We start from the raw sequence: 15065 nt of genomic DNA on the forward strand, positions 1-15065 counted from the left end.
CTCCCTCTCTTTCTCTCTCTCACTCTCTCTCTCCCTTTCTCCCTCTCTTTCTCTCTCTCTCCCTTTCTCCCTCTCTTTCTCTCTCTTGTTCTCTCTCTCTCCCTTTCTCCCTCTCTTTCTCTCTCTCTCTCCCTTTCTCCCTCTTTCTCTCTCTCCCTTTCTCCCTCTCTTTCTCTCTCTTGTTCTCTCTCTCTCTCCCTTTCTCCCTCTCTTTCTCTCTCTCTCTTTCCCTTTCTCCCTCTCTCTCGCTCTCTCTCTCCCTTTCTCCCTCTTTCTCTCTCTCTCCCTTTCTCCCTCTCTTTCTCTCTCTTTCTCTCTCTCCCTTTCTCCCTCTCTTTCTCTCTCTCTCTTTCCCTTTCTCCCTCTCTCTCGCTCTCTCTCTCCCTTTCTCCCTCTTTCTCTCTCTCTCCCTTTCTCCCTCTCTTTCTCTCTCTTTCTCTCTCTCCCTTTCTCCCTCTCTTTCTCTCTCTCTCGCTCTCTCTCCCTTTCTCCCTCTCTTTCTCTCTCTCGCTCTCTCTCTCCCTTTCTCCCTCTCTCTCTCTCTCCCTTTCTCCCTCTCTTTCTCTCTCTTGTTCTCTCTCTCTCTCCCTTTCTCCCTCTCTTTCTCTCTCTCGCTCTCTCTCTCTCCCTTTCTCCCTCTCTTTCTCTCTCTCTCCCTTTCTCCCTCTCTTTTTCTCTCTTGTTCTCTCTCTCTCTCTCCCTTTCTCCCTCTCTTTCTCTCTCTCTCGCTCTCTCTTGCTCTCTCTCCTCTTTCTCTTGTACGAATGCTGTTTTGTTTTTCCTTTCATTTATTTCTCTTCTTTATGTAACCAGGACCTTGAGAATGCGTGATTCCAAAGGCCTGTGGTGCTGCACCTGGTTGAGTGCACATGTTGCAGTGTACAAGAACGCTGGTTCGAGCTCCTGGTCCCCACCTGTAGAGGGAAAGCTTCACAAGTGGTGAAGCAGGGCTGTAGGTGTTTCTCTGTCTCTCTTCCTCCCTTCCTCCCCCTTCCTTCTCAATTCCTCTCTGTCTCTGTCCAATAAAAACATAAAATATATTTAATAAAAAGAAAAGAAAAAGAGAGAGTGTACATGAGTTTACCCCTCCAGAACATTTCATTCAGACAGAGACACACAGAGGGTACAGAGCACAGTACAGAGCTTCCTCCATCACCATAGCACTTGCATGTGGTGCTGGGACTTGAACCTGAGCCTGGTATGCAGCAGAGCCAACACCGCGAGAATGAGCTCTCAGTGGAGTTTCTCGGCGATGCTGCATGCTCCGAGGGTGCTCAGTGAATCATAGCCCCTCATCCTATGAAGCTGAGGAGGGGTGGGGGAGGCGCAGCCCAGCACAGGCGTGGCTCAGAGCCCCCTTGGCCTTTGGGGGCACCCCCTCCACAGCAAGGGCCCGTAGCCCTAATCCAGTTTTCTGCTCAGCTGAGCAGCCGCTGGGGCCTATTTCTCATCCCATTTTCATGCAAAGGAGGATGCCTGGCCTGGTGTGCTGTGAGCCCGGTGACAGTGGCCGTGAATGGGGACCCCAGTAACGGGGACAAGAATGTGACAGGGCCCTCCATCACGGCTTTGTGTGACAGTTGGGACATTCTGGCCACTCCAAGCCCTCTCCGGGAAGGGGCGGGACGCCCATCAGACAGGGGCCGCCTGGCCTTGGCTCCTTTGTGTTACTCCCAGGCCTGACACAGCCAAGGGTCCCCACTGCTTCCCCTCCCCCTCTTGCCACCCATGCTTGGGGTCCTGGGTGCAGAATGGGCTGGGGCTCCTGCACTCTGCCTGCTCAGCTGTGTGACCCCAGGACCAGGAGCTTCCTCTCTGAGCCTCCACAGGTAACAGCTAAGGCAACCGATGTGATTTGGGGCCAAACAGCTGTCACTTCAGCCCAAGGCCTGCCTACAGGGGATCCTCTGCAGGGGACCATCCTATGTGACATCTAACACCCAGAAGAGGCCTCCCTCAAAGGCTTATGGGTGTTTGGCACTCTAGGCACATCTCCACTGAGCTACGCTCTGTGTCACTGCCACCACCCCCCTCACCCAGCACAGCCCGAGGCCCTTCTTGGCCATTGTCACACATCAGGGCCTCAAGGTAGCCTCTCTGGTGCAGGTACCCTGGCAGGGCTGCTCTGGGGTTTCCAGATTATTCTGCAACCTGTCCAGAGCCCTCCTGACCCCCAGGCCCAGGCTGGTGTGGGGACCCTCCTTCCCAAGCATGAGCAGAACCCAGGCAGCTTCTGTTCTGTTATAGAGCTGGTGGGGGCTGGTGGGAGGACTTAGTAAAGCCTCCTAGACCCAGGTGTGTGGTGGGTGTCAGGGGTGGATCCCTTTCACTGAGCCTTCCTATGCTGAACCCATTTTGCTGATGCGAAAACTGAGTTCAGTCACCCAGAGATGCTCTGGAAACTGAACTGAACCTTCACCTGCCCTGTGCAGGGGTTTGGAGCAGTGAGCTGAGAGCATCCCTGAAATTAGCTCCAAGATCTGTGATGTGCCTTCAGGTATAATTTACCCAGCCTGCGGGCCAAGGAGAGTCAGCAGTGGTGATCCCGCGACTTCCCAGAGCCAGCACTTTGATGACATCTCCACCAAACACAGCCTTGTCCTTCCCCACAGGCTTCCTCATTGGCAAAATCTCAGTGCCCAGTCAGGAAGGTGACCTTGGCAAGCCTTGAAGAGCACTCTCAGGGGTGGGGAAGCATAGCTCCCACAGTGCCTTCCTCCCCTGTGCCACCCTTCTAGACTCCATCGATCAGAAGAGGCTCCTGCCCCCAAACCACTGGCTCGGCTGCTCTGCCAGGCCCATCACCCCATTTCTATTTGCAACTGGACCTTGTCCAGGGTTGGGCAGTAATGGACCGCAGGTTGAGTTATGGGGCCCTGAGACAGACACAAAGGTGCCAGGCCAGGGTGGCAGTGAGCCCTTTTTGGCCCCTCATAGTGCCTTGTCCCTCCTCCACGCAGCCTCCCTCCTGAGCCTGCCAAGAGTAGAAACTGAGGTCTGGTGGAAGAAGGGGGTCAAAGGTTACACAGCCAGGGAGCTCTGGGGTCCAGGGTCCTCCTTGTGCAGGGGTCTCGGAGGCCCCTCCCTATAACCCAGAGCCCTCCCATGGCTGTAGAAAGGTCCTGCCAGTGTATCTGCCCCCTAGCCCAACAGGACTCTGCAGATCTCTTCCCCTTCTCCTCAACCACCACTACTCCCACCATCATCATTTTTTTGTGAAGCCAGAGAAGTTCAGGACCTCGAACCCAATCAGAACTTCTGAGAGTGCCCCCTGCAGGCCCATTCCCCATCCCCACCTTTACTTCTTCGAGAAAAACAGAGTAATGACAGACACAGAGAGGAGACACCACAGCCCTGCCACACCATCCAGGGAGCTGCCCCAGGTGCTGTGCAGGGTGCTCCTATGCGGTACCAAGGTTTGAACCCAGGGGCACCAGCTACACAGCAAGGTGTGTGAGCGCTGGTGGGTGATTTGTCCCCCAGTCCATTTCTTCTTCATCACCAGTCTGGGAAGGGAGTTTCAGAGGGGAAACTGGTGCTCAGAGAGGCAGAGTGGCTGCCTGTGGCCACAGAGTGGGTGACCAGCCAAGCAGAGAGGAGCGTGTCCACTGCCCCCCAGCTCAGCACTGTCACCTGCCTGCAGTGTGCCGTGAAGACGCAGGCGGCATCTCTACCTCTTATGGCATCTGCAGAACTAAACCCTGAGCCAGTACTGGACCAAGCCAAGTACCCCAAGCCCTGCTCCCAGGAGCTCCCAGCTCAGCAGAGACCTCACCGGCCAGGTAGGGACAGAAGGACAGATGCCAGACACAAACTACGTCAGCAAAGGAGGGAATGCAAGGAGGTGAGGATGGGGCCCACAGCGAGGAGAGCAGGGGCCGAGGAGGAAGCCCTGGACCACACATGAGCATCTACAAAAGCTTGGCCACCTGGCCCGGGGTGCCCCTGGGGGTGCTGGGGAGAGTAGCTGACTTCCAGCTTGGTTTGGGGTGAGAGACCAGTGACCCTGCTGCAGCTCGTGGGTCAAGCTGAGACCCCGGGCAGCAGCCAAGAGCAGTTCTGATGAGGCATGCTGTCTGTGAGACCTTCCCAGGACAGGCACACAGTGGTGTGACTCCTGACCCCAGGGTGCCATGGAGCAGGTCACCTAGAGACAGAGACAGAGAGAGTGAGCAGCTGTGCCCATGACCCAGCCAACGTGAACTCAGGTCCTATCCGTCATGGTCTATACCTGGAAGGAAGGAGGTGAGATTTGTGCTGTAAGGTGCTCAGACTCGCCTGTGCCCATAGAGTCAGTCAGGGTGGAGAGAGGTAGGTAGACAGCAATGGTCCAGAGGGGCTGGGAAGGCACAGAGCTTGGTTTCCAGCTTCTGGAAGCAGCCCTGGGAAGGAGGTGGGGTGGGAGGGGGGCTGTGGGCTCAGAGCTGGGCTTCAGTGGCCAGAGCACAGCCAGCTTTCTGCTCAAGGCAGTAAGGAGGGGTCACTGTGAGCTGTGGGATCCAGGACCCCCCCCCTCCCCTTGGAACAATGCTCCCAGGAAGCCGCAGGAACCTCTGCTGATTACAAATTGCGCTGCGATTTTCCCCGTTGTCATGACGACAGCAGCCTCATCTCAAGCAGCAGCAGCAGGATGTGGGGACCTTTCAAAGCCACAGACAATGCCCCCCCACCTCCTTTCTCCGCTTCTGCCTCCTCTCTCTTCCTCCTCCCTGCCTGCCTCCTGGGTGCCCTCCCCCCCCCACACTCCTTCACCCTACACCTCCCTCTTCCCCCACACAAGGCCTCAGAGGTCACACCTGTCCCCAGCTCCAGGATATCCCTGATGACTCCTGTCCAGGCTTCTGCCCCAAACTTCCCGGAAGCCAGCAATCCCACATGGAGTATAAGACAGGACACCGGTGCCCAGCCTCAGCTGCCCTCCTCACCCGCCCTCGCTGTCCAAACCAGCTTGCCAGCAGCGCCATCTCTCCCTCTTACAGGCGTCATCTTTGTTCCCTAGCCTGTGGCCCTCTCTCCTCCCCTCCCTCCCTTCGTCCTTCCTTCCTTCCTTCCTTCCTTCCTTCCTTCCTTCCTTCCTTCCTTCCATCCTTCCTTCCTGCGCTCCCAATCTCCTGCATGCATGAACCGGCTCTGTCCAGCACAGAGGCACTGGCTGCTTAAACTGTGGCCGGGGCAGCACTCTCAAGTGAGTGGCGTCTGTCAGGCCGCATGGCATCCTTTGTGAAAATTCACCATACTCTTTAGAAAAGAAATTGGAGAGAGTTGGCTGTTGGTGGGCCTGGCTGAGTGCTCACATTATAGTGCTCAAGGAACTGAGCTCAAGCCCCTGGTCCTGACCTGTAGAGTGGGGGAGGCTTCACAAGTGGTGAAGCAGGTCTGCCGGCGACTCTCTGTCTCTATAAATATAAATTGATAGGGGAGCGGGCGGTAGCGCAGCGGGTTGAGCGCACGTGGTGCAGAGCACAAGGACTGGCGTAAGGATCCCGGTTTGAGCCCCCGGCTCCCCACCTGCAGGGGAGTCGCTTCACAGGCGGTGATGTAGGCCTGCAGGTGTCTGTCTTTCTCTCCCCCTCCTTCCCCTCCTCTCTCTGTTTCTCTCTGTCCTATCCAACAACAATGGCAACAATAAAAGTAACAACAACACTGATAAACAACAAGGGCAACAAAAGGGGAAAAAAATGGCCTCTCGGAGCGGTGGATTCGTGGTGCAGGCACTGAGCCCCAGTGATAACCCTGGAGGCAAATAAATAAATACATAAAATAAATTGATATATAGGAAGGAAGGAAGGAAGGAAGGAAGGAAGGAAGGAAGGAAGGAAAGAAGGAAGGGAGGGAGGAAGGGAGGAAGGAAGGAAGGAAGGAAGGAAGGAAGGAAGGAAGGGAGGAGACTAGTTGTGGGAGGCTGACCGGTGCACAACACCCCACCTTGACCCCAGGGCTGCTCTGGGGCCCAAGACTCGCATCCCCAGGAGAGTGGGTCAGATCCCCAGGGGATGTCCTGGGGCAGCTGGCAGGCTGGCAGAGGCCCCTGGCAGCGCCAGGCCCAGCCTCGTCCCGGGCTGGGGAACAAAGGGCTCCTGCGGGTGTAATCCAGGCCGAGGGGAAGACTGGTCAGGTGTGAGAGCGGCGGCTCACAGTGGGAGCGGGGTGGGCAGGCGGGCACAACGGGGGGCAGGGGTCCGGCATCCTCCCCAACCGCAGGTGGGGGCTAGCAGCCAGTGAAGGCCCCGTTTGTGTCAGCGGGGAGGACAGCCTTTTAAAGGGCGAGATCATGTGGCCCGATAGCACCCGAGGGCCTCTCCCTTGAGGACCAGCCCCCCTGCAAGGACTGGCGAGCATTGTTAACCGCGCCTCCGGTGGAAGAAAGCGGGACACGGTGGTCAGCCGATACCTGTGCGATCCGGCACTCCGAGGGCTGCGGCTCCGGTTACACAGGGCAGGCAAGGGGAGCTGCCTGGGGCTCTAGGCCCTGCAGAAGCCCTCCCGGTGTGGTGATGAGCTGATGGCCAGCCAGGGAGAAGGGCTAAGAAGCCTGAGGCTGCCAGAGATGAGGGTGATGGGGAGAAAAATACATGGCACCTATGCCCCCCACCTGGCTCCCTGGGGTGACCACAGGGCCCCCACACTGGAGATGGCTTAAGTGCGTCCATCCAGCCATTAACGTGGACGTGCCCAGGAGGACATGAGGAATGAAGCTGCAGATAGGGACGGAGGAGACTACAAAGTAGGGTGTTAGCCTGCCATCCCCCGGTGCAAATACCCACAGTGCACTTCCTTCTTCCTGTCAGCATGGTATTGGGGCTCGAACCCAGGGCCTTGTGCCTGGGAAATACTGCCAAGCAGCCCCCTTAATCCAGGTTTCTGCTCTTTATAATCATGCTGTCTAGAGAGGGAGAGGGAGAAAGATGGACAGAAGGGAGAGACACTTGGGCAGCCCTCCCCCATTCAGGGGCTTCCCCTGCTGCTGTCCACAGGCCTCCTGCACCATGGGGTGTGCGTTCGACCCACTGAGCTATCACCTGCCCCTCTAATGACCTGAGATGGAGGGAAGAATCAGACACCCTGAGGGCCAGAGAAGACAAGGACTTGGGGCTCCCTTCAGAGAGCCCAGGAGAACCTCAACTTCACCCCGACTTCAATCCCAGGAAGCCATGTTCATCTTTCCAAACTCCAGGATTAAACCTGTTTTTTCTTTTCTTTTGAATTTTTTTTAACGATTTTATTTATTCATTCCTGAGAAAGATAGGACAGAGAGAACGAACCAGACACCACTCTGATACATGTGCCTCTGGGGATTGAACTCAGAGCATCACTCTTGAGAGTCCAATGCTTTATCCACTGGGCCAACTCTCTGACCACACTTTTTTTTTTTTCAATTATCACCGGGTCTTCACTGCTCTGGGGCAACTTTTTCAGACAGAGAGAGAGACAGAGACAAAGAGACAAGGAGAGAGAAGGGGAAAGACATCATAACACACGGCTCCTCCCAGTGCAGTGGGGCTGAGCTCAAATCTGGATGACACGTAGGATAACCACCCCCCCCCCCAGGTGAGCCAGCTTGCGGACGCTCTGTCTGTGTTGCTGTAGCAGGGGAGGCAGCCGGCAGCCTGGTCTGATGGCTCCCAGCTCGGGGACCGGCACTGGGCTGAAATACATCTAAACCTGTGTCACCCTCTTTCTTAACTGGATACTCCTGGGCGGAAGACCCCACCGCCTTGAGCCTCAGCTGGCTTTGCTGGGGTTCAAGAGGTTTGCGTCTTATGGGGTCACTTTGCAGGTTGAGCGAGACTATGCGGATGGCATCACCATCAGTTCCAGAAAGGAGATGTGTGACTCTCAGACCTGGAGACGGACCCTCTGGGCTGGACACCCACCACTCTGCATTCATATCTTCATCTGGAAGGGTGGGTAGTAGTGGGCCCACAGACAAAATGGTGGCTTCTGCAACAGACTTTGCTGCCTGAGGCTCTGAGGTCCCAGGTCCAGTCTCTAGCACCACCATTAGCCAGAGCCAAGCAGGGCTCTGATTAATAAGAAAATGCTAGGGGCTGGGTGGTTGTGCACCCAGAAGAACGAACACACATGTTACAATGCACAAGGACCCGGGTTTAAGCCCCCATCCCACCTGTAGGGAGGAAGCTTTGTGAGCGGTAAAACAGTGCTCTCTGCTCAACAATTTGTTTGGCTTCGTATGTTAACTCTCTTTTCAGTCACCAGGTTCCAGATGCCATCAGGATGCTGGCCAGGCTTCCCTGGATTGAAGACCCCACCAATGTGTCCTGGAGCTCAGCTTCCCCAGAGACACACCCTACTAGGGAAAGAGAGAGGCAGACTGGGAGTATGGACCGACCAGTCAACGCCCATGCTCAGCGGGGAAGCAATTACAGAAGCCAGACCTTCTACCTTCTGCAACCCACAATGACCCTGGGTCCATGCTCCCAGAGGGACAGAGAATGGGAAAGCTATCAGGGGAGGGGGTGGGATATGGAGATTGGGTGGTGGGAATTGTGTGGAGTTGTACCCCTCCTACCCTATGGTTTTGTTAATTAATCCTTTCTTAAATAAAAAAATTAAAAAAATTTAAAAAAAGAAAGAAATAGCAAAAAAAAAAAAAAAAAAAAACAGTGCTCTCTCTTTCTCTCTAGACCTTCCCCTTTCTCTCAATTTTTCTTCATTTCTATCCAAAAATAAATAAGTAAAATTAAAATATATTCAAAATTTAAAAGGTGGGGAAAAAAGAAAAAGATAAACAAAATATTCATATATTAAGTAGTGGTGGTGGTGGTGGTGGTGGTGGCAGGTATGAGAATGCTGGAATGAAACTCCCCCTCAACTCTAAGAGTGGTACTTGGGGCTGGGGAGGCAGCGTAATGATTCTGCTAAAAGACCTTCATGCCTGAGGCTCCAAAGTCCCAGATTCAGTCCCCAGCACTGTCATAAGCCAGACCTGAGCGGTGCTCTGGTCTCTCTCTGTATCTTTCTCTCTGAAACACTCTCTCCCTCTCTTTTTCTCTTTCTCAAATAAAATATGCTTTAAAAAAAGACCTGTAGTTCCTGGTCCCTGGGAGCACCCTTGCATCCTATTTTGGGGCCCCCATAGATCTGTCTACCTGATATCCAGGAAGTGTGCAGGTGTCTGGAAGGGCTGCAGGCCCGTGCCCTGTGCAGGGGTGGGGAAGGACAGGCCCTTTGCAGCTCAGCTTCTCTGCAAACATACCCTGGGTCGGGGCCTGGAAAAGCTGATTCACAGTTCATCCAGTGAGGCAGCCCCACAGGTAAGCCTTCCCTGGGCTGCCAGGAGTTCCTTCCTCTGCCCACTTGCTTGGCTTCCTAGTTCCACCTCTGAGGTGGAGGCCACCACCTGTGGACCCAGGTCCAGAATGCTTCCGGGCCCAGAGAAGCAGCTTGGAATAATAGCTACACCCTCTCGAGGCCCCTTGGTCCTGGGAAAAAATCGCAGAGCAGCCAGCCCCAGCCTCAGCTACAGCCCTACTAGTGCTGGGCTCCCTACTCAGTAGCCCACAGCGAGGGTGTCGGCTAGCACTGATTGCCTCTACTTAGGAGCAGAAAACGGAGGCTGGGCACTGGCAGCCATGTCCCCAAGTTCTCACCATCCACGGAATATGGGTTTGACTCCCCACCGTGTCCTCCCGTGTCCCCTGGAGATGTAACAGAATCAGAGTGGAGTTGGAGAATTGGCAAGCAGGGCTCAGAATCCGGGGAGCTGATGACAGAAGTTCTTGACGGACATGGGGTTGTTTGCAGTATTCCAGTATTTACGGTAATTGCACAGCAGTGAATCACATCTGGATTCTTGAGCTGACTGAGCCCTGTAGCTGGGACGCCTCAAGTGGCACCCCTTCTGCTCAACCTTTTCTAGAATGTATTTCCTTGCATGCCCCAGTGTGGGGGCTTCCCCACCTCCCCCAGCCCTCTGTCCTAGCAGCTCCCCTCCCCTCTCTGCCACCCCCTCCCCCAGCATAAGTTAGCACCCCTGTCTCTGAACACCTGCTCACAAGCAGTGTGCTGATCCAAGGCTGTGCCTGGCTTGTGCAGATTTCACGGGTACCCCTGGGGAGGAGGGGTGTTCTCTTTCTCACTCTGGGTGTTGGCTGCAGGCTGCGTAGAGTCCCGCAGCCTCCCAGGAGAGAGGATCCTGGCTTCCAAGGAATCTCTTGCAGGCCTCAGCTAGATCAAAGACCTCCCACCCTTCAAGCCTTTGTACAAGAATAAAAACCTAGGAGCAGGGGTAGACAGCATAACGGTTATGCCAAGAGACTCTCCTGCCTGAGGCACCAAAGTCCCAGGCTCAATCCCCTGCATCACCATAAGCCAGAGCTAAGCAGTGCTCTGGGAAAGAAAGAAAGAAAGAAAGAAAGAAAGAAAGAAAGAAAGAAAGAAAGAAAGAAAGAGAGAGAGAGAGGGAGAAAAGAAGGAAGGAATAGAGGAATAAAGAAAGAAAAAAACCAGTAGTGGGAATAAATGAAATATGTGAGGGGTGTGTGTGGCACGTCGGGTTGAGTGCACACATTACTATGCTCAAGGACCCCGGTTCAAGCCTTTACTCCCCACCAACAGTGGGCACTTAGCGAATGGTGAAGCAGGCCTGCAGTTGTCTCTCTTTCTCCCTCTCTCTCACTCCCTTCTCAATCTCTCTCTGTCCTATCAAATAAAATAGGAAAAAAGAAAAAAAATGGAAAAAAGAGCCATCAGGAGAGGTGAATTCATAGTGCAGGCACCCAGCCCAGTGATAACCATGGTGGTCAAAAATATTCTATTATTTATATTATATCATATCATACCATATCATATATGTGAGGCACCCTATGGCTTGCTAGAGGGGAGCCTCAGGGCCCTTGTCCTGAGAGAGCAAATACAGTGAGAAAGCCCCCATCTCCCCTGACCCCCCAGTTCACATTTCTGCCCTCAGCCTGGGCTGGAATGTGACAGAGGTGAGCCACACACGTGTGTCTTTCTCTCTGTGGCCACTGGAGGGGTGGGTGGCAGAAACCCATAGAGATAGGATGAGTGGCCCCTCTTTCCCACTCCCGCTGGAATAGCAGCCCTCCTGGTCATTAGGCTGAGGCTGCACACTGGCCCCTCAAAGGGAGGGGAGCTGAGCCCCGCCATTGTTATTCTCACCCCCAGGACAAAGGGGACCATAGGCAGAATGTCATTCGTCAGGAAGGACAGTCAGGCCAGGCTAAGTCACGCTGCAGTGACAAAAGCCCCAAATGCCAGGCGGCTTACCCCAACAAAAGTGAATTTCTCAATCAGAATCAGGCCAGCTGCCACCAGAAACAGCCAGCCACAGAGGCAAGAGGGAGGAGGGAGTGGGAGTGGGAGGATATGGCTGTCCCTTCTCTGCATCCTGGCCTGCTCCAATCCTAGGGCAGACCCCAAGGGGATGAGAAGAAGGACCCCAGCCAGTCCCCAGAGGACAGAGGGACAGAAAAGTGGCAAGCAGGGCCTCCAGCAGCCACCCACCCAGCCTGCCTCATTGCTGTCCCTAGCGCCGTGACCAGAATTTGTGACATGAGCACGCTATTATTGTTGCCATCAGTATTTGAAAGGAAGGACTCAGAGGGACTAAGGAATCTCCCAGGACCACACAGCTGTCAGAGGCAGCCCCTTACCTGGTAGGTGTTTCCAGACAGTGGCTGAAGCACTGGGGAAATTGTACAAGACAAAGAAATCAGAGGGCTGTGTCTCTAGAGACAACATTCTTAAAGGGGAATGCAGGCCACATTTCAATTAACAGTAGTACATCTGTGACTAATGGTGTAATGGAGTACTGGTGAGGGGCGGGCATGGATATGGCTCGCTGTAAGAACACCTGACTTGCATGTGTGAAGCCTGTATGCTTCCTGACACCACGTGAGCACACAAACAAAAGCAAAGAAGTGAGTGGGTGATAACGTGAACAGGAAGGTAGGAACAACAGAGCAAGGGAGGCACCGGCATGCAGATATAAATCCAGTTATTTGTAATATTGATTCACTTACTTATTGCAGAGTTAGGGTCTCTTTAGTTGCTTTTTCATTCGTACAGATAGAAACAGAGAAAGAGAGGCAGACTGAGACGGAGAGAGGGAAAGAGAGACGGAGGCATCACGGCACCGGAGCTTCTCCTGGTGCCAAGGCCTCCCCATGTGACCCCAGGACTAAACACATGGCAAGACACAGCCCCTGCCTGGTGGACCATCTTTCTGGGCTCCTGTAATGATCATGTTTGCTTTCCACCCAAAATGCATTCAGATCGTTACCCCTCACACAGACCTAGAGTTAGACCTGCCTTTGTCCCTGCATGGCAGGGGATGAGTCTTCTAGGCCCCGTCTGTCTAGTTTTCTCTCCCACCAGGGATGGGTGGCTGTTTTACATTTTAACAACACTTTCAAAGTTTACTGAAATAACACAAGAACCCCAACTTCTCTGTTTCCACCAGGAGTCACCGTTTCTAACACTCCCGCGCACTTTTGTCTCATCATCTCCTCCTGTCATTCGCTCTCTTCCCAAAGGAGGTCCGGGAACATTGTTTGCTGTGTTTGTTCGCCAGTGCTGTCTGAAAGGGTGGAGGAGATTCCTCAGCAGTGAAGCACAGATGTGTATGCAAGAGGCAGTTCGATCCCAGATACCAGCATGAACCAGAGCCGAGCAGTGTCCCAGCCTCTCTCCTTCTCCCTCCCCTTCTCTCTCTCATAAAAATAAATAAATAAGGAGCTGGGCAAGTAGCGCAGTGGGTTAAGCGCAGGTGGCGCAAGGCACGAGGACCAGGATTAAGGATCCCGGTTTGAGCCCCCGGCTCCCCACCTGCAGGGGAGTCGCTTCACAGGCAGTGAAGCAGGTCTGCAGGTGTCTGTCTTTCTCTCCCCCTCTCCGTCTTTCCCTCCTCTCTCCATTTCTCTCTGTCCTATCCAACAATAACAACGTCAATAACAACAAGAATAATAACTACAACAATAAAAAACAAGGGCAACAAAAGGAAATAAATATTTTAATAATTAACTATTTCTAAAAGTTTTCCTTCTTTATTGTTGACTTTGAGCAGCTTCTGACTAGAATGTGTCTTGACATGGTTTCGTGCTTTGCTGTTTGCTAGGTTCTCAGGCCTGGTTACTATTTTTATGGCCTTCAGGAATTCTCAACCATTATTTCCTTAAGCATATTTCTGTCCCTCTCTGCAGTCTCCTCCCCAGACTTCAATCTCTCCTGTGTTATGTTGCTTAAAGTTGTTCCAAACTCACAGCAGCCCTTTGCATTATAAACATTTTCCCCCTTGTGCTTGTTGGTTTTGTTCTTGCTGTTGGGCGATTTCTCTTGCTGGGCCTTCAAGTCTCTAAGCTTCTCTCCAGCAGCATCTAATCTGATGTCTCTCTTCTCCAGAATGTCTCTTCATCTCAGGTCTTTCAGTTTTTGTCTCCAGAAGGCTGGTTTTCTATCATCTCGGCTTAGTGCTTTGCACATGTGGCATTTGTCCCAATTACCATGCTAACGTCCTTCTTTTTCTTTTTCTTTTTTGCCTCCAGGATTATCAATGGGACTTGGGTGCCGGCACTTTGAATCCAGTGCTCCTGGTGGCCATTTTTTCCATTTTAGTGGTCAGGACAGAGAGAACTGAGAGAGGAAGGGAGACAGAGAGGGAGTGAGAAAGATAGACACCTGCAGACCTGCTTCACCGCCTGTGAAGCATCCCCCCTGCAGGTGGAGTGCGGGGGCTTGAACCCAGATCCTTGACCAGGTCTTTGTGCTTCATACTATGTGTGCTTGACTGGGTGCATCACAGCCTGGGCCCCCTAATGTCCTTCTTTGTGGTTCTGGTACTGTAGCAGCTCTGGGCTGATTCTGAGAAGTGACAGCCCTGCCTTTTTTCTGCATCTAGTGACCTTTGGATTGTCGGGCAATGGGCTGCTTCCATGAACCTTCCTGAGCTTTTTTCAGAGGTTCAGTTGGATCCGTTGGAAACAGCTGGGCCTTTCAGATCTTGTTTTGATGATCTGGAAGGTAGGACCGGAGCCATGTTCGGTCCAGGGCCACAGTCCCTCCTCCAAAGCCAGGTCTCCCAGAGTGTCACACCCACCCCTGGTCAATCTGGTTCTTCTAGATGTTTTTTCTCTGGCCTCAAAGAGTGTCTTCACGGGGCCAGGTGGTGGCGCACCAGTTGAGTGCACATGTTACAGTGCACAAGGACCAGGGTTCAGGCTTCCTGTTCCCCCTTCAGGGGGAAAGCTTTGCACGTGGTGAAACAGGGCTGCGGGTGTCTCTCTGTCTCTCTCCCTCTCTATTTCCCCCTCCCCTCTTGATTTCTGACTCTCTACCCAATAAAGAAAAAGAAAAAGAAAAAAGAGTGTCTTCACACACTGGCTACTCAGTGGGGCTCCTCTGAGGATTTGCAATGATCTGTAAGGACCCCTGGGGGATGCCCTCCATCCACTCTCCCCAAAATCTAGAGAACTTCTAGTTCAGATGGTCATAGGTCCCTTGCTACTCTTAACCAGAGTGGGCATCCCCAGTGGTTCTGTCTCCCCATCTCACTCCACCCCCAACACACCTGAATCACACCCCAAACTTTCCTCTCCACCCTTTCTTTCCCTTCTGCCAACTCAGAGCCATGAGAACCCTGGGCCAGACTCTCCAGCCCCCCACCTCCAGGTCACATGGAGGGAGCAGAGGAGGAGCTGGTTGCAGCCCTAGCAGAAAGCCAAACTGTGCCTGTGCCCAGAACTCACTGAGCCCCAAGTGGCACCTCCCCACAGCCACCTAGGAAAAGACAGAGGGATGGAAGGACACTTACCTATCTGCCTCTCACAGATGGGAAGACCAAGACTCAGAGAGGCATAGCCCCAGTCAGGGCCAATTGTGAGAATTGGAGCGGAGTGGGAACCCTTCCCTGTAGAACACCGTGACACATGTCTGACCTGTCAGCCAGGCAAGGGCTGGGCTGTGGGCCAGAGGCTCTGGGCTCAGTTTGCATTTTTATATCCCACTTCTAACTTTTAAAATGCTTGTGATCAGTCACTGAAGCTCTTTGCCTCAGTTTCCTCATCTGCAACTGGGTGTTCAAGACT

This window comes from Erinaceus europaeus, chromosome 21 (genome assembly GCF_950295315.1).
Source record: "Erinaceus europaeus chromosome 21, mEriEur2.1, whole genome shotgun sequence".
NCBI lineage: Eukaryota > Metazoa > Chordata > Mammalia > Eulipotyphla > Erinaceidae > Erinaceus > Erinaceus europaeus.